Here is a 20391-nt window from a genome sequence, read left to right as displayed (position 1 = left end):
ATCACATAATCCTAAGTTGAATTCTGATAGAATTCTTAGTATAATATTTGTAATACCGTAGATAGCAATTCCATAGATTCCTGGGCAGAATTACAGAATTAAATTTGTGCAAGATTGGCAGAATCCTATGCACTATTTCCATAGAATCCTGCGCATAATTGTTATTTCATCCTAGGCATGATTTTTACAAAATCTTGGAAAGTATTCTCATAAAATCCAAGACATGTTTCTATTCGATGCTTCTGCAGTACTCTCAGGGACATGTAGAATTTTGACAGAATCTTAAGAAGTTCGACAGAATAATGTAAGTCTTTCTCAAAAAAAAAGTTGGGCTCCGTTCTCAAAAAAATCTGGGCAAGATTCTTAAAAAAAAAAAAAAACCTTGGCTAGATGGCATTATTCTGCGCAGAATCCTCTGTGAAATGCTCAACAGCAAATACCTTTTCTGTTTTTGTTTAAATTTTATTTTTATTTTTTGTTCTGATAATGGATTTTTTGATGACCACAAAAACTCGCCATCAAAAACTTTTGCTGAGATTTGGCCTGCGGTTAATCAATTCATTCAATTTTGTACACCAACCACTTCATTTTCGAGCCAACACGGGGGTTTGAAAAGTGGATTACTTCGTAAATTGTATCAATTGTTTTAACAAGGTAATTTAGTTTGATAAACAATGTTTTGCATGATATATCTAATAGGTTTACAAAGCATCACCAAGAATGATCAATTAGTTCAGAAGGGGATTTCAACGTGCAGCTTAATGAACACACCATACAAAATGAGAAGTTAGAGTTCTAAAAGGCTACCAGGGGCATCCTAGAGATTACTCAGTTTTCTGTAAATATTCCTCATTAAAATTGACGTTCTTAAGAGGTACTTTGATATTCTCAGAGACTCTCAGAGGTTTATCACACCCCCCAGGCAGCGGGGAATATCAGAAACACATCTCCAATCGAACAAATATTCAAAAATTTAATTAATCTAACAGCAAAAGCTGAACATAAGAAAATCCAAATTAGTTGAATTAAAATACATTGATTCACAAAATGAAGAAACCGAACACTGGGACAATCGCTAAGAGCATCATTTAGACCAATACAGCAAAAAACTTGATGCTCTTATTTCTTTTATTTTCCAGCTGTTAGGCATAGCCTAATGATTAGCATCTCCGTTTAGATGTCTTAGGATCAAGGGTTCAATGTTAATGCTAATTATCAACCTTTTTTTCTTTCTTTGTCATCTCACGCTATGTCTAAATCAGCAGATTATGAAGATCGAATGTAGCTCGGATTTTTTTCCCGCTGGAGTTCAGTATTTTGTCTTTTATTTCATAATCTAAAGCTTTTAAAATATTATGTTGATGAAATTTTATTCATACATTTTGTATGGGCTGGAATGCGTAGGAAAACGTGATTTTCGTGGGCTGTACATGAGAAAATAGCTGAAAAATTGAAAAAATCGGAATTTCACCGATGGAATACTTCAAAACCTTCCGACTATGAAATTATAGACCAAATACTGATCTTTAGCGAAAAAAAATACGAGGCACATTCAATTTTCATAATCTACTGGTTTGGACATAGCGTATTTCTATCAGATCATATTTTGATATTTTGGAGTTGCCCAATCACTAAGCTGTCAAATGTTATTTTGATGTTATAATATCTTATCAAGGTGTTCAACTCCTCCTCAAACTATTAATTGACTTTTTATCTATTTTCTTCGACGAATCAATAGTTGATTATGATCGTCAGTTATTCACTTTCGAAAATCATGTTCAGCCTTTTCCACATACCCGGGTCTTCTATCTTTATGGGCTTTATATCAACTTTGAAATAGGAACCTTGGATAACTTTATTCGATATACAGGAAACAGTAGGATGCCACTTTGAACCGCTGGAAATATCTATGAATCTCTTAGAAGCCTATTGCTTACCCCTGGGAAACTCTCCGAAATTCCGTGCATCATTGGGAACCTTCGAAACTATCAGCTGGAAGCTCCCATCTTGGAAATTACTTGGAAATTCTTGAGACCTTCGGTGAACGTTTGAGGGACCCTAGAGTTAATTATTGATACACTTTTAAAAACCTCTTAGGTACTCCTTGAAATCCCTCGAACGCTCCCTCTGATCTCTCTGATAACCTTTGAGAACCGCTTAGCAGGCTTGATAGAAACTCCTCTGCGATGCAAAGATGAGGTGATATTGCCGTTTTTCTGAGGAGTGAAAACTGAAATCCAAATTTTCAACACAGATCCTCAAGCGATTCCAGTGAGAGTGCAAAAAATGCGAGGGTTTTTGTCGGGTACTTTCTTGTTGCGATTCTCACCTCTACTCACGCTTCAAAAGAACTCTTGAATGTTCCGCCCGAACAAGACAGTCCTCGGGGAGTTGTGAGAGCATTCAGAGTATGTCATCGAACTCTGATGATGTTGAGGATTGTCAAACCTGCCGCTCAGAAACCACTGACCCCTTGGGTTCCAGTAGATACTGGGTAATCAAATATAAATGCGTAATAAAACAACTAAGATCTTTTGGAAGGTGAATCACGTGATTTCCGATTTTTAGAATATCGCATACCCTTCCGAAGTACCAATGTTTACCGAGAGAGGTGTGTTATTTGGGCGTTGCTCGTTGCGCCGTGTACAAACGATTGCAACTCCCGCCACCCATTTTTTCCCGGGCTTCCGCCTGTTGCTGGAACACCTTTAGCCCTCTAGATTTCTAGACAGACAGCCAGGCAGCTAGGCAGCCAGAGTTGAATTTCGATCCGTTTCGAGTCGTTAAAGCCCAAAGCACATTATATCACGTTACATAAATGTGTGCGTTTCTTTTTTTCTGGGCTTTTGTCGGTGAAGTTTCCTGCCTCTTGCAGTTGCGAGCTGCCACTAACTACTAGGTGCGAGTTTGCGTTGGGTTAACTATGGTGTGGAAGCTACTTAGTTGATTACAATTCTTAACTAACTCTTTGCTCTGCTGGCGGAACGTGAGGGGCCTCGACGGAGTTATAATATGCGTGCATGGAGCGTAAGTCGCCATTGTGATGCAATTTTGCTGAATTTTTAGGTTTGCGTTCAAGTTCAGCTTTGTTTTGTTTATAAAACATGAAGTATGGGCATTTCACATAAAGCTGTTACGCATAATGTGTTAGATGTGTAAGTTTTCTAAAAAAAACAAGATTCCAACATTTTTTTCATTCATCTGATAATTGTTTTCACCTTACATGACATGGTGGGGACGAGATTACAATTTTCAAGCCATCACTTTTCCGAATCTCAATTGATTTCTATAATTTTTGTTGTAAAAGCCCCTAATTGAATAACTTTCGGATTAGCATGACATTTATAAAAATACAAAAGACAAAAGGTCGAAAGACAAAAGGTCGAAATGACAAATAGGCGAAAATGATTTGCTTGGTGGAAAATTTTTCCCTCTTTGAAAATAGGTTTTTGACATTTTGTCCCTTCTCTTTTATTCTTCGACCTTTTGTCTTTCGACCTTCTGTCCTTTCGACCTTTTGTCTTCCAACCTTTTGAAAAAGATTTGCAGATTTTCCTTCTTGATTTCCTCTTCTAGAAAGAATTCGAACAAAATCAAGGGTAGAAACATCTAAAATATTAGGCAGATTCCTCACAGATAGCCGTAGCGGTAAACGCGCAGCTATTCAGCATGACCATGCTGAGGGTCGTGGGTTTGAATCCCACTGGTTGAGGATCTTTTCCGTAAAGGAAATTTTCTCAATTCCCAGGGCATAGAGTATCTTCGTACCTGCCATACGATATACACATGCAAAAATGGTCAATCGGCAAAGAAAGCTCTCAGTTAATAACTGTGGAAGTGCTCATAAGAACACTAATCTGAGCAGCAGGCTTTGTCCCAGTTGGGACGTACACCAGAAAGAAGAAGAAGAGAATTGTTGTCTGATGCAAATGATCCGACTCTTGCTAAAAAAGAGCCACGGATCACTAGTTCTTTTGAGTGATGAGAAGACCGTTTTAGTTTGTAATATGACAGCCAATTTTTAACTACCTGATAGAAATTATTATCAAGCTTTAACAAAATCTTTTAGAATACGTAAAATAAATAAATAAATGAATAAAAAGATTCTGACGAAATCATTGACATGATATTTTGAAAGCTTCGGCAGTATTCTCATGAGTGTTGAGAAGGGAGCTTACAGAATTTCTAGCAATATCCTGCATCTGGACCATTTTTTTCACAAAATCATGGTCAGTTAAATCACATAATCCTAAGTTGAATTCTGATAGAATTCTTAGTATAATATTTGTAATACCGTAGATAGCAATTCCATAGATTCCTGGGCAGAATTACAGAATTAAATTTGTGCAAGATTGGCAGAATCCTATGCACTATTTCCATAGAATCCTGCGCATAATTGTTATTTCATCCTAGGCATGATTTTTACAAAATCTTGGAAAGTATTCTCATAAAATCCAAGACATGTTTCTATTCGATGCTTCTGCAGTACTCTCAGGGACATGTAGAATTTTGACAGAATCTTAAGAAGTTCGACAGAATAATGTAAGTCTTTCTCAAAAAAAAAGTTGGGCTCCGTTCTCAAAAAAATCTGGGCAAGATTCTTAAAAAAAAAAAAAAACCTTGGCTAGATGGCATTATTCTGCGCAGAATCCTCTGTGAAATGCTCAACAGCAAATACCTTTTCTGTTTTTGTTTAAATTTTATTTTTATTTTTTGTTCTGATAATGGATTTTTTGATGACCACAAAAACTCGCCATCAAAAACTTTTGCTGAGATTTGGCCTGCGGTTAATCAATTCATTCAATTTTGTACACCAACCACTTCATTTTCGAGCCAACACGGGGGTTTGAAAAGTGGATTACTTCGTAAATTGTATCAATTGTTTTAACAAGGTAATTTAGTTTGATAAACAATGTTTTGCATGATATATCTAATAGGTTTACAAAGCATCACCAAGAATGATCAATTAGTTCAGAAGGGGATTTCAACGTGCAGCTTAATGAACACACCATACAAAATGAGAAGTTAGAGTTCTAAAAGGCTACCAGGGGCATCCTAGAGATTACTCAGTTTTCTGTAAATATTCCTCATTAAAATTGACGTTCTTAAGAGGTACTTTGATATTCTCAGAGACTCTCAGAGGTTTATCACACCCCCCAGGCAGCGGGGAATATCAGAAACACATCTCCAATCGAACAAATATTCAAAAATTTAATTAATCTAACAGCAAAAGCTGAACATAAGAAAATCCAAATTAGTTGAATTAAAATACATTGATTCACAAAATGAAGAAACCGAACACTGGGACAATCGCTAAGAGCATCATTTAGACCAATACAGCAAAAAACTTGATGCTCTTATTTCTTTTATTTTCCAGCTGTTAGGCATAGCCTAATGATTAGCATCTCCGTTTAGATGTCTTAGGATCAAGGGTTCAATGTTAATGCTAATTATCAACCTTTTTTTCTTTCTTTGTCATCTCACGCTATGTCTAAATCAGCAGATTATGAAGATCGAATGTAGCTCGGATTTTTTTCCCGCTGGAGTTCAGTATTTTGTCTTTTATTTCATAATCTAAAGCTTTTAAAATATTATGTTGATGAAATTTTATTCATACATTTTGTATGGGCTGGAATGCGTAGGAAAACGTGATTTTCGTGGGCTGTACATGAGAAAATAGCTGAAAAATTGAAAAAATCGGAATTTCACCGATGGAATACTTCAAAACCTTCCGACTATGAAATTATAGACCAAATACTGATCTTTAGCGAAAAAAAATACGAGGCACATTCAATTTTCATAATCTACTGGTTTGGACATAGCGTATTTCTATCAGATCATATTTTGATATTTTGGAGTTGCCCAATCACTAAGCTGTCAAATGTTATTTTGATGTTATAATATCTTATCAAGGTGTTCAACTCCTCCTCAAACTATTAATTGACTTTTTATCTATTTTCTTCGACGAATCAATAGTTGATTATGATCGTCAGTTATTCACTTTCGAAAATCATGTTCAGCCTTTTCCACATACCCGGGTCTTCTATCTTTATGGGCTTTATATCAACTTTGAAATAGGAACCTTGGATAACTTTATTCGATATACAGGAAACAGTAGGATGCCACTTTGAACCGCTGGAAATATCTATGAATCTCTTAGAAGCCTATTGCTTACCCCTGGGAAACTCTCCGAAATTCCGTGCATCATTGGGAACCTTCGAAACTATCAGCTGGAAGCTCCCATCTTGGAAATTACTTGGAAATTCTTGAGACCTTCGGTGAACGTTTGAGGGACCCTAGAGTTAATTATTGATACACTTTTAAAAACCTCTTAGGTACTCCTTGAAATCCCTCGAACGCTCCCTCTGATCTCTCTGATAACCTTTGAGAACCGCTTAGCAGGCTTGATAGAAACTCCTCTGCGATGCAAAGATGAGGTGATATTGCCGTTTTTCTGAGGAGTGAAAACTGAAATCCAAATTTTCAACACAGATCCTCAAGCGATTCCAGTGAGAGTGCAAAAAATGCGAGGGTTTTTGTCGGGTACTTTCTTGTTGCGATTCTCACCTCTACTCACGCTTCAAAAGAACTCTTGAATGTTCCGCCCGAACAAGACAGTCCTCGGGGAGTTGTGAGAGCATTCAGAGTATGTCATCGAACTCTGATGATGTTGAGGATTGTCAAACCTGCCGCTCAGAAACCACTGACCCCTTGGGTTCCAGTAGATACTGGGTAATCAAATATAAATGCGTAATAAAACAACTAAGATCTTTTGGAAGGTGAATCACGTGATTTCCGATTTTTAGAATATCGCATACCCTTCCGAAGTACCAATGTTTACCGAGAGAGGTGTGTTATTTGGGCGTTGCTCGTTGCGCCGTGTACAAACGATTGCAACTCCCGCCACCCATTTTTTCCCGGGCTTCCGCCTGTTGCTGGAACACCTTTAGCCCTCTAGATTTCTAGACAGACAGCCAGGCAGCTAGGCAGCCAGAGTTGAATTTCGATCCGTTTCGAGTCGTTAAAGCCCAAAGCACATTATATCACGTTACATAAATGTGTGCGTTTCTTTTTTTCTGGGCTTTTGTCGGTGAAGTTTCCTGCCTCTTGCAGTTGCGAGCTGCCACTAACTACTAGGTGCGAGTTTGCGTTGGGTTAACTATGGTGTGGAAGCTACTTAGTTGATTACAATTCTTAACTAACTCTTTGCTCTGCTGGCGGAACGTGAGGGGCCTCGACGGAGTTATAATATGCGTGCATGGAGCGTAAGTCGCCATTGTGATGCAATTTTGCTGAATTTTTAGGTTTGCGTTCAAGTTCAGCTTTGTTTTGTTTATAAAACATGAAGTATGGGCATTTCACATAAAGCTGTTACGCATAATGTGTTAGATGTGTAAGTTTTCTAAAAAAAACAAGATTCCAACATTTTTTTCATTCATCTGATAATTGTTTTCACCTTACATGACATGGTGGGGACGAGATTACAATTTTCAAGCCATCACTTTTCCGAATCTCAATTGATTTCTATAATTTTTGTTGTAAAAGCCCCTAATTGAATAACTTTCGGATTAGCATGACATTTATAAAAATAGTTTTGAATTGAGCTAGAAATGTAAAAACAATTCCTGCCTCACTTGAACTTTTCCTCACCCTACTCTATGATGCCAAGATTATTCTTTTTGCCCAAGAGCTGTTTGAGAATAATATTACAAGCATTATCATTTTTCATACAACCCATTTCAACTGGAAGGGTTTTCCCGTTCCAGCTAAGTCATGTCAGGTAAAATTACACACCATAAACTCTCTCCACAATCAGTCAATTCCGTTTTCGATTACCGTGTTCACGCAAGTTTCCAATCCACCCACAAATCTCGGAGATTGCAGCTATGGGAGCAAAAAAAAATCGTCCAAACCAAATCACCACCGTCAAATCACGACCACATGATTTATGAGCCTATGCATCAAAGCCTAACCAACCCCACTTCGCAAGCATGCAAACAAAACGTCGATCGGTTGGCGAGGTGGAATCGATCGCCAATTTATGCCCCATAGACTGGACGGCATAAAAAATTGCCAATCTATTTTTTCCTTAGTTCTTGGATTAGCCCTCAGCTGCCATCGAAGCGTAAGGGTATGCGGTGTTTTGAATGATTTCGTTGAAACCAGACGAATTTCACGAAAACTAAAAAGGTGGATTTTCTTTTTCGAATTGTTTCGTTTTAATAAAGGATCAGATACTACTACCTGTGGTAATCGCAATATAATTCATTCACTGCACTTCTCGAATTCCTTTAGGTAATCATTGCAACAAAATCTGTTTTAAATTTGTTCTAATTAAAACCAATAATAATAAAACATTTTGTTGCAATCTTGCTTATTGTTGAGGAAATTTTGTTATTTTAACTAGTAATCATACAAATTTATATCATACGAGTGGTCCCGACAAACTTCGTCTTGCCAGTTGAAAAAATGCCATGCTATCTCCCATCAAAATGACAGATTAGTTTTCTTCAGGTTTTCCGACTGTTCAGGAGAATTTCAGATTTTTGTTTCTCCACACGAACACGTCAGAGTCCTGGACGAATTCAAGTGTGAAAGAATTATGCGAATCCGATTACACGTTCTCAAGCCATTTCGTGACACAAAGAAACAATTCCATTTCAATTAATATTGATTTTGTTTTAAAAAAACATGCTTTCTTAGAAACAATCCTTGTTTTAATTGTGTTCTATCACATAGCTCACATACCCTTACTGAAGCATAGTGAAGTATGTGTATTGGAAACTCCGAAACACCCCATCACCACCACCATCATCATCATCGTCATCTGCTCAACCGCTCACCGCAAAAACCAAAATATGGACCCATTGAAATTTATTTATTACTGTTAATTTTTTTGCCCCGCTTCAAAGCGCGAGAGCACAGCGCAAGGTGGTTGTTTGCATGGTTGTGAAATTAAAAAGTCCGAAGCAGAATAATAATTGCCACTTCAGAACTATTTCCTCCGCGGCCGCCAACCGGCCAACCGACCGGCCGGCCTTTCTGAGTAATTACCCCACGTGAACTTTCCCGCTGTAGTTTCGAGAGAGTTTAGAATTCTTTTTCCACGACATTCCGTCTCGGCCACGCACCGCCGAGACCGCAAACTCATCGCGCGCCGTAAGTGCCAGCAATTTACAATTTCCATAAAATGCCACCTCAACCGCCGCCGCCCAGGGGAGAAAAGAATGCCAACCGAATAGAAAAAAAAAACACTTTCGTGGAATTTAGTCAAAGAGCCAAATAAAAAATCTGTTGACTAAAGAGTTTTCCACGAAGTGGTAGCGACAGTCGTCATTTTTCTGGAGGAAAAGCGGCACCCACCGCCTACCCTATCAGAATGAAAAAAAGTAAACCTCCCACACTCGGTTGCGATATTTTTGTCAATGTTTTTATTTATTTATGGCTTGGAGGAAAAAAAGAGTTTCATTTTTATTCCGGACGCTTGCGATCACGATCGGCTATCGGTGACGTAAGAAGGAATTGCGCACGGCGAATTTCGAACCTAGTGAAATAATAAGTACCTATATATTGGCCTTCCTTAGCCGAATGGTTAGAGCCCGCGGCTACAAAGCGAAGCCATGCTGAAGGTGTCTGGGTTCGATTCCCGGTCGGTCCAGGATATTTTCGTGAAGGAAATTTCCTTGACTAAAATGGGCATAAAGGATCATCAAACCTGCCACACGATATACGAATGTGAAAATGGCAACTTTGGTAAAGAAAGCTCTCAGTTAATAACTGTGGAAGTGCATGGAAAAAAATGATATTGGCTATAATTTTTCAAAACAAACTTGTGACAAAATATTTTTCAATTGATTGTCTTAAATGAACATTTGCCCCATCAGAGAAGAGTTCAAATCTAGTGTTGGGTAAAGGTTCGCTGACTGAAACGGGTGCAGGTCGTTAGGCCGAATGCTGTTAGGTCGAATGTCGTTAGGCCGAATGTCGTTAGGCCGAATGTCGTTAGGCCGAAAGGGTCGTTAGGCCGTTGTAAAATGGTGTACAGACAGTTCGCTACAAATCTAATTTTTTTTTGCCTTAACTCGAACTTTCGCCTAACTTTATTCTACCTGGGGTACCTAGGGTATTTCGAAACGGAAATGATGTGGGAATTCAAGAAACCTTATCAATAATTCTATGATACTAGTGTAAAATTGATCTGCTTGACAGAATATATCAGCTGTTTGGAGCTTGGACAACATTGCATACAAATACGACAAATGGTGAATTTGCAAAGATAGCTCTGAGGTCATAAAAAAAGTTGAGAAAAAGGCTATTCAAGTTGAGTCGTGAAGCCAAACATAAGGGTAAGCATATGAGAAGATTCAATTCTGTGTGAAACATCATTGCCTTGCTGTTGGCAAACTAGAATTATCTTGCAGTTTGGAGAAACTTTGTATAAAATTTCGTGTGTAGTATCTGTGCCTCGCTCCCAGATCAGAACCATTTCATAGTTCATGATATGGCATTTATTTACTTCTGGGTATAAAATCAAAAATTATGAGCCATGATGCATGCTTTTTTAGAAATGTGGTTTCCATGTTCCCGGAACGACCACACTAGTCTCCAAATTGAAACAGGTGATATATTATGTCCAATAAATCAATGTAACATTATTTTTGTTTATGTTTTCGATAAGGTTTTTTGGTTTTATCTCATGATTTGCATCATGAATTACACTAGGTACTCCAATCAATTTGTATTTAAGTCCAAAACCATCACCAATTTCCAAATTTTCAATAACTAAATCAAAAAAAAATGTTATTATCCCTGAAAATTTTAACAAAATCTATCGAACGATCAGATTTTACAGAATTATAGCTACAGAATTTTGAAACCTCAATGTTGACACCCAGTACTGTAAAGGTTAAGGAAGATGCATAAGCCAAATATTTTATGGTTTTCTTGAAGTGCTTGGTTAGCTTGTTGATGGATTGTCAGAGTCCCATGCAACATCGATTGCTAGATTTTTTGCTTAATCTACACTGTTAAAAATAATGAAGATTACACGTCATGCAAACTTCATTTATGCGATGTAAACATGACGTCATGTAAATTTAATCCTGAAATCATGTAAACATGTGTTATATGTCATGTAATCACTCAGGATCCTGCTGGATTACATGACATATAATTGAAGTTTACATGACATATCATGTAAATATCCATGATATTCCATGCTCCAATTATGTGCATTATATGTCTCAGAAATCTACACATTTCGTTCGAACTGTGTAGGCAAGATGCGTATAGCACTCGTAGCATGATCCTTAGCCTTTTCAGAGGCGATTGCATACCATAAAATTTTTCTGTACAAAAGATCAAAATTTTCAAACATGCATGCACTAAATCGAGAAAGAAGCCATCCATGAATAACGTGGTCACGGTTTATACAAATAAACAGCTTGGAATGCTCTTCAAGAATGATCTATGAACGATCCATGTGAGGATTCTTCTTGAACGACTGGCAAAATTTTTGAAACTTGTTTTCCAAAATTCCTGAAGAATCTAATGATTTCACTTACGAACAGACGAAACACTGGTAAAGGAAAAGACGATTTCCTGGAGAAGCTTCCAAGTTAATCAAAAGTTGAGGAACAAGCCATACAGAATAGTTAATTCTAACTTGAAAACTATACAACTATTGTATGTTCAGCTAAGTTGATGGAAATGATAAGTATAAAAAGTTTGTCGAGCATAGTAGATCAATAAAACTATAAAATAAAAAACTTAAGAACAAAAAATCGATTTTTTATCAAAAATACTAAAAAAATCGAGACAAAAATTGTTCCGCAAATTTGTTTGTGTTTGGGAACTGGTCCTTACCTTCCTTTCGTATTTGGTGGCTTTAAGATAACGGTTCCTTCGATGGTTGAAGTGAACATCCGGTGATTACAATAGGCCTATCGATTAGTAGTGGAATTTCTTGGGTTTCAACCACTCAACACATCAGTTACACTTTCACAATTGATTGCAGTCCAAATATAAAAAAAAAACTTTATCTAAGAACACCTACATTTTTATACTAACTACCATACATCGGTGACAAAAGTTAGTAATGAAATGCTGTTTTCCCATACAAAATGCCTAAGTTTGTGGATCTGTATCGCAGCTTCTGGTAAGCCGAGTTGGTTAAAATTTGGATGACGAACTGAAAATAACGTGAAGTTTTGTATATACTGTGCCAATTGAATTTCAATCATTTTCCGAGGAGTTTCAGAGGGTTGGTTAAAGAGAAATGTAAGCAACCGAGATTTTTTTTCGATTTAATTAAAAAACGGCGAGCTATAACCAACCATGGTGTGTACTGGGGATTTTTTTTTATTACCGTACGGGTTTGGGCCGAAGGGTCTCAGATTTTCATGAAACTTTTTCCACAGGCAGGGCTCATGGATATATGAATAAAAAAACATTGAGAAAAATTCAGGGTCGCCTATTTTTCCGGAAAACTCAGGTGGAAATTTTTTGTTTTCCCTTGACACTACTTACTTTAAAAAATCATAACTCAAGAACGAAGCATCGTAGAAACAAAGTTTTTATATGAAAATTTAAGCAAATTTTCTCAAAAATCCAAAAAAAATATGAACTGGAAAAAGTTTTCCACAAAATTTTTCACCGTTGGGAAAATTCGTAAAGAAACGCCGGAAAAACTATGCCCGAACTCGTGGAAAATTTTCAAAAAAATATTTTCGAGAAGGTAATTTTATAAGCCTTAATCACTGAAATTTTTGGAATGCACTTTTTTTTCGTTTTTGAGTTATGGCCAATTTTGTGAAAAATGTCCAGATGTGTCATATAAGCCTTTTCTTTGAAAAATCATAACTCAAGAACGAAACATTGTAGAAACAAAGTTTTATATGAAAATTTAAGCAAATTTTCTCAGAAATCCAAAAAAAAAATATGAACTGGAAAAAGTTTTCCACAAAATTTAGCACCGTTGGGGAAATTCATAAAGAAAAGCTGGAAAATCTATGCCCGAACTCGCGGAAATTTTTTAATAAAATATTTTTAAGAAAGAAACTTTATAAACTTCAATTCTGGTAACTTTTAGGATGTACTTTTCTTTAGTTCCTGATCTATGGTCAATTTTGTAAAAAATGCAAAGATTTGTTTTCAAAGAAAAGGCTAATATGGTCATTTTTCACAAAATTGACCATAACTCTGGAACAAAAAAAAAGTACATCCTAAAAGTTACTAGAATTGAAGTTTATAAAGTTTCCTTCTTAAAAATATTTTATTAAAAATTTCCGCGAGTTCGGGCATAGATTTTCCAGCTTTTCTTTATGAATTTCCCTAACGGTGGAAAATTTTGTGGAAAACTTTTTCCAGTTCATATTTTTTTTGGATTTTTGAGAAAATTTGTTTAAATTTTCATATAAAAACTTTGTTTCTACGATGCTTCGTTCTTGAGTTATGATTTTTCAAAGTAAGTAGTGTCAAGGGAAAACAAAAAATTTCCAACTGAGTTTTCCGGAAAAATAGGCGACCCTGAATTTTTCTCAATTTTTTTTTATTCATATATCCATGAGCCCTGCCTGTGGAAAAAGTTTCATGAAAATCTGAGACCCTTCGGCCCAATTTGTACGATAATAAAAAAAATCCCCTACTGCAAGTTTGTGTAATTTGCGAAAGTGTACAACTTTGCCTAAGAAACTAATCAACCAAAGCTCACCGTTTTGAATTAAATTAAAAAGTCTCTTGGTTACCTCATTTTGTATTTGAACAACCCTCTAAGACTCTTAGAAAAATTACTAAAATTTAGTGAGCACAGAATACGTAAAACTTCAGGTTGTTTGTAGTTTGTCATCCAAATTTCAGCCAACTCGGACTACCAGAAGCTGAGATGCAGATTCCTAAACTTGGTCATTTTGTATGTTTAAACAGAATTGGGTTGCTAACTTTTATGTTGGGTACGATCGGATAAAATTAGATTTTCGAATCCGTCTGAGCCTTTTGGCGAAGTAATTCACAATGTCTTTGGAATTTCTTCGATACTTTCGATTAATCGCTACGTTACTTCGCTGGTGCTCACCGAGGGGATTATATCAATGCAATTCCTAACAATCGAATATTTCTGCCCACTCTGAAACGTCTGGGATTTCTGAATAGAAAAGAAAGGAATCTTCTCATGTACAAGTGGATGGGAATGGATTCGTATCTTTATAGATGGACGTTTCACATAATGGACGTTTTTCACAAAGAGAATTATATGCCTTCTTTAAAATGCTACATGTTCTTACATGAAACTGCTTTATGCGAAAGGGGTCACATTAGAACTAACAGTCATTTTCGGCCTAACGTCTCATTCTGCCTAACGACCCTTTCGGCCTAATGGTCTTTGACCTAACGGGAAAGAACCCGAGAAGAATATAATTGCTTGGATTGACCATCACTGGATTGGTGGTATGGTTGACCATCATTTCTTGGCTATAACCTTTGATGCACACTCTCCTCTTCATCGATGTTTCTATCGATTCACCTTAGATCTAATTGCTCACTTTTTTATCGTTATTTTAGCTCTATAACAGATCTTGGAAATCGTTGCAGTCGCCGCTTCATTCGAGTAGCTTACACGTCAGTCGTTCGCTGTTCTCTTCGTTGGATTCTGTTAGTCCTAGAACACTCGGCAATGGTGTATCCTTTCCGTTGATTTATGGCCTGCACGGTTTGTTTGACTGTCAATTGACTGTCTGGTACTCTACCAAGGTTGGCGTTCCTTGGGGAATGCTCGGCCTACCCGGCAGAAGATCGGACGGCCGAGGATCCATAGCTACTAACTTTGTCGAAAGGCTGGAAGCAGACCATAGTGTGGTGTTGCATGTTCGACATCTGAACCGAGAATGGCATTCTGTTGCTCGATGTCCTCACCTGAAACAGATTCGACAGAGTGTGTTGGTTCGCAACACCTTGTCACGATCGGTTATGGTCATCAGCTGGAAAGTTGAACATTCGTAGAGGAAGTGGTCTCCATAGCACACTAAGGACTGTTCATTTTATAAAGTGGACACCATGTTTATGCTATATCTTTTTTATTTATTGATGAAATCGTAAACGGTTTTCTGTGTATCGTTTAACTATTATTCTACAATGTTATGAAAATACAGAAACTTACAAAATGCTTTCGGTTGAAGAGCTAAATAGTTTTCGCAAAAACTCCTAAGAAAAACTGTTCGTCAAGTTTAAGCATTATTTTTCGCATGAAAAAAATCCTAAATTTAATGAACAAATTGTATGTTGGTATCCTTTACTATTCAACTTAAGGTGGAGCTTTTAAAAACATCAATAATATTCCATCAGTTCCTGACGCTGAGTCACTTCAGAGATCTATTCCTTATGGTCAAATTTGCTGATACACCATCTTTTTACTACCAGCAAAAAAGTAAAGAAATAAGCGTGTTCAAAACTGGTTTAGATTACTAAAGAAACTATATATGTATAAAAAAGCAAAATCTTGAGTTTTAACCGCATTCTTGGGTACCAAATTTACTCTTTATGGTCGTTTTATTGAAACATCCCATACTTTTAAAATTATATACGCATGTTTATCGATCTAGAGCAAACTGTAAGCGTTTTTCTCAAAATATTTTGATAGGTAGTCTCAGAATAACACATTCTGAAAATAATACATATAAAATAAATTTGATTTAATTCAAGCAGTGTTCCCAATCTTGATGATTGTCATTGTGCTTTGAGTGGTCTTCTGAAAATAAATTATTTGTTTTTCTATTGTGCTTTAAATATGACGTGGGGACTAAATCAGCAACTCTATGAAGGCGTAAGTTATTTTTATTATAAATACTATATTATTACTTCCGTCTGGACGTACTTTAAACCTTAAAATTCTACTCATATCAGTTCCATTTAAATTTAAGATATTTTTCTTTAAAAAAAATTGATAAAAAATGATTTTATGAAATCTGCAAAATTGCTTCTCCAAAAATAACTTGATATTTTTTAGCAAGCTTCTAATTGATGATGCTTTCTAAGTACAACCATTTTTTGAAAATAAAAAATATAAATTGTCGAATTTTCCTGCCGATTTTTAATAATCCTTGATTTTGATAACCTCCAAAAATCGACCGTTCTAAACGTTGTGCCTTATTAGTGTGAAATCATATTATTTTGGTAACTTTTTTATTACCACAGCATTGTACAATATTAGTCGAACGATGTACAGAAAACCGATTTCGATATCATTGATAAATTAAAAAGATATTGCATGTCCAAAGTGTCCACTTTATAAAATGAACAGTCCTTACACAGTTTCGGATTGTTAACTGTAGTGGGCTGTATATCGTTCGGAAATGTAACGGCTCTAACTCCGGTAGTGAAAACTCTGAATTGCCATTCGATAATTTTACAGTAATGGACTCAAGAACTCTGATCCTTCGCTTTAGGAACTCGATCAGATCGTAAATCGGTAGCCAACTCCATCGTCAGCTTCGGAGGGCTAAACAACGCATGGATCTGTGACCGCTTCAGCTGTTTATACCTCTTTGTCAAAATGTCCCTAGCGATTTGGCAATGCACCCTTGTGATCTACCGAAAATTCAGTGACAGTCGAACGCTACTAGGGTGAGCACAATCCCGACGAATCCCAAACGACTGGGATAACCCGAAAATCAAAAGACTCACGGAGCGGAGAGAGAACCAATCCACTCTTCACACGTAAGAACGCGCTCACCATTCAATCACTGAATGAATTAAACTGAATGTACGGATTTCGTGTTAACTGAATCATTCCGCCGGGTGTATTTTCTGTCAGTGAGCGCTCATCAGCACTCAAATACGAATGTCACTCGTGCAGAAACGGAATGTAAATAATCATTCGCTACTGCAATCACATGCCTTTGGCACGGAGCGGGTAGTAAATCATTCGGTTGCCATTTTTGTCTAACTTGTCGCTCGGCGAAGAAGTAGAAAGCACATCGGTCTTTTCACAAGACGTTTCAAATCTGCTGATTGGGAAGCTCTTCGACTGTTCTTCTATGGAAATGACAGCCTCGTGTTAACACCGTTCCTCCACCGATGTAAACGAAAGCAATGTCACATGAAAAGAACTATTGAAAAGGGAAACATTCAGCTTGATATGAGAAACGGCAGCCTCGCTCTTGACGGCGTGTGGAAGTGATCAAGAGGAACGCAGCAATCGAGTGAGTGTTTCCCATGCCTGTCACTCAATGAACAAATGCGACACTTGGTTTTTCTGCTACATACTTTTTTGTCTTGGTGCATTTTTTTTTTGGTAAAATTCAAACTATCTGTAACCAGTGTTGTTAGACTCACACTCATATCTCAATCAATAAGCTCTTCCGCGAGAACGAACTCACCAAAGATCAGTTTCATAAATCTAACACTTGAGATTTTCATGCTAAATCACTCAATCACACTCAAGCTGTAAGAAATGATTCAGTCATAAAACCCTTCAAAAACCCGTGAAAATTGAATGTTGTTGATAATTATTATATTATATTAATTAACTCATTACGCGTGGTAAAGATGGACAAATTATGGGTGAAATAATGAAAAAAAAAAATCCACGTGCTCGGCTGGTATTTGAACCCAGGACTCTTGTACCAACTAAGCTACCGAGCCACTTGGTGACCCAATAACTGATATTTATTTATTTATTTATTTTCACTAAAATTTGGAGGAAGGATTAGAGTGATCAATTGAAAAGATCTTTCTCAAAAAAGCACAAAACCTCTTTATCTTTTCTGAAAACGTTATAACAAATATCTTATGAATTTAAGGCGCACTCGGCTTGAACCATAACAGAGCCAATGTTGCAGGACATCTGAAGTATACATATTCGGAAGATCTACGGAATCAACAATGGTCAATACAATTAATTGATACAAGGAAGACAGTAGTACTCTCTTTGGTCCCAGAACCGGAAAAACTAAAAAAAGCGTAGGAATTTATATATATTCTCATAAAAAAAATTTCTGAGTTCTATATTTTTTTCTGAAAAGTTGAAATCTAAGCTTCCATAAAAAAAGATTGGAAATCGGTTGAGCTGTTCAAAAGTTATGATTTTTTTTTAAATAAAAATCTTATGCGCTGGGACCTACAGTGAGTGCCGATAAGAAATGACTGTTTTTTTATTTTCAAAAAAATACATCTCAAAAACTAAAAAAACATATATGCTGAAAATTTGACAGTAAACGTAAAACTTTCAAGATAAACTTTTTTTACGCTCTTAATCTGAACTTACGTCCTCTTTACATATATGGTATGTTTTCTACTCTCACGCTGCATTTTTAATCAAATTCTGGGAATTTCTGAGGCTACATTTCTGGAAACCTCTGCGTGAACACCAATGTAGGATCCTATGAAGACTTTTGTAGTTACGTCTGTAACAAATTTTACTGAGATTCCTTTAGAGATATTTCTAGAAACTTCTTTGGACACCTACCCCATGTGAAGACTTCATTGAAAATGCTGTGCAGACTTATGTAGTGAGCTTTGTAGACACCTATGGTACTTTGTAGAGATTTATGGTACTATTTTGAAGACATCTGTAGAAATCCCTGTTGAAAGCTTTGTGGAGCGCTCCATGTAGATTTCTGTTGAAAGTGAAGCTCGATCATAAAAAGTTAAGTAAACTAAGATCTGATACTGGTATTGTCGAGGAGAACGTTTAGAGAGATTTAACTAAGCAGTTTTAGTGGTCGCAATGGATAATAAATAAGGTTTCATGATATGCTGCCATCCATAATTTTTATATTTTCGAACCGTCAGTTGGTAACGCAACGGAAAAAGTTTTCTCTCAAGCACCAAACTATTGCTATGTACTTATTTTAAAGTCATTCAATCTTTTGCCGTTTACAAACATGTTGTAGCACGTCTGGTTTTTGAAAAACTTTCTATTTAAGATGGATTATTCATAGATTTTGCATGCAGAATCATATGCTAATAGACTACAGAAATACAGAATAGCATAATACGATATAACAAATTTTGTAATAATTTCGTTAATAAAAAGCTTCTTTTAAATAATCCGAGAAAGCATTGTATTCAGCTTGGTATGTAAAACAAACAACGAATTTTGTATGGAGGATGCAAGTATGTTAAAAATCTGATTAAATCGTTATTTAATCTGGTTATTTTAATCAAACCATGCCTCAAATAAAAGTTCTATTTTGCATGCTCGATGGGTTGAATCGCTAAAAATAATACATCCGAGTTTAAATTTCACCCAAGCATTAATAAAATCACTATTATATTCAACGTTGACGACCTGTAGTGCAGACAGTAATGGACTGGAATATTTCTTAGAACGGCAACGGATTCAACAATTTCAAATTAACTAGAAATACGCCCGCTATTTTTCTCAGCTTGCAATATCTACTCAGAAAAAAAACTAACTTTGTATCACGGTCACGGATTGACTGGGTGGATTATATTTTTTTATGTGAATTGAAACCGAATAAGGAACTATACCATAGCATTCCACCAGAGTTTCTAACCTTTGACAGATACACGTACTTCGACCCCAACTGTATGGCCGTCTTCAGCGTCGTGTACTAGACTCCACTAACACGACACTGAAAACAGTTTTACAGTTGAGGTCGAAATACGTGTATCTGTCAAAGAATACAAACTTTAGTGGAATTCAAAGGTATAGTACGAAATTTGGTTTTGATTTACTAATCGGTAGCTCAAAGATTTATCATTATCTCTATTTGCTGTACATATCAGCACTGACTAGCTCACGTGTGTGACAATCTTCTAGAGCAATCTGCACACGCTTCTGAATTCATTCCAGGAATATCTCATCGCATCGCCCCGGTGGACATTGCAGAAATAAGTAGAAAACGAAAACTGTGTGTAGCTTCCGTATACCACCGGCGCGCGCGTCCAGTAACTAAAGCTTTCATTTTTGCGACCACATCGCGTTTCTGACTTCGGGCGATATGATAGAAGCAAAAAAAAATCCCGCCGCCAGTAGACAAAGGGGTGGGTGGTAGTGTGAATTATTTATAGCCGCAAAACAATTTACTTGGCCCCCTGTAATATTTTGCCGGCGTACGCTTTGTCGCCGTTGTTCCTTCTGGTGGTCGGTTCGCCACTTTGTTGTTACCTTGCAAGACTATAGCGGACAAAGCAGTGCTTTGATTTTCTTCCTCTGAGTTGGAACCGTGCGGGGTTAGTCTTTAGAAAGTGAGTTTTCTTGTGGCGCGGTTTGAAATTTATTAACTGTAATTTTTTTCGTGGTGGGTAAGATATATAAATGGCCAATTGTTGACTAACGGAGTTGAACGCAGATCTGTACCGGGGGACTAATGTGGTTTCAAATGATTAAAGTAAAAATCTTAGGTGATTTTTGTAACTTTCAACGAGAAATCA

At 36.7% G+C, this 20391-nt stretch overlaps 1 protein-coding gene across 3 annotated transcripts in view; it reads left to right on the top strand.

Moving 5' to 3' along the window:
* LOC5563701 (fasciclin-3) overlaps nt 1-20391 on the top strand; it is a 350061-nt gene that overhangs the window by 87832 nt on the left and 241838 nt on the right. The gene's annotated exons all lie outside the window — the stretch shown is intronic.

The sequence above is a fragment of the Aedes aegypti genome, chromosome 3, assembly GCF_002204515.2.
Source record: "Aedes aegypti strain LVP_AGWG chromosome 3, AaegL5.0 Primary Assembly, whole genome shotgun sequence".
NCBI classification, from domain to species: domain Eukaryota; kingdom Metazoa; phylum Arthropoda; class Insecta; order Diptera; family Culicidae; genus Aedes; species Aedes aegypti.
Note: the sequence above shows the minus strand (reverse complement) of the source record. Positions and strands in the feature narration are given on the sequence as shown.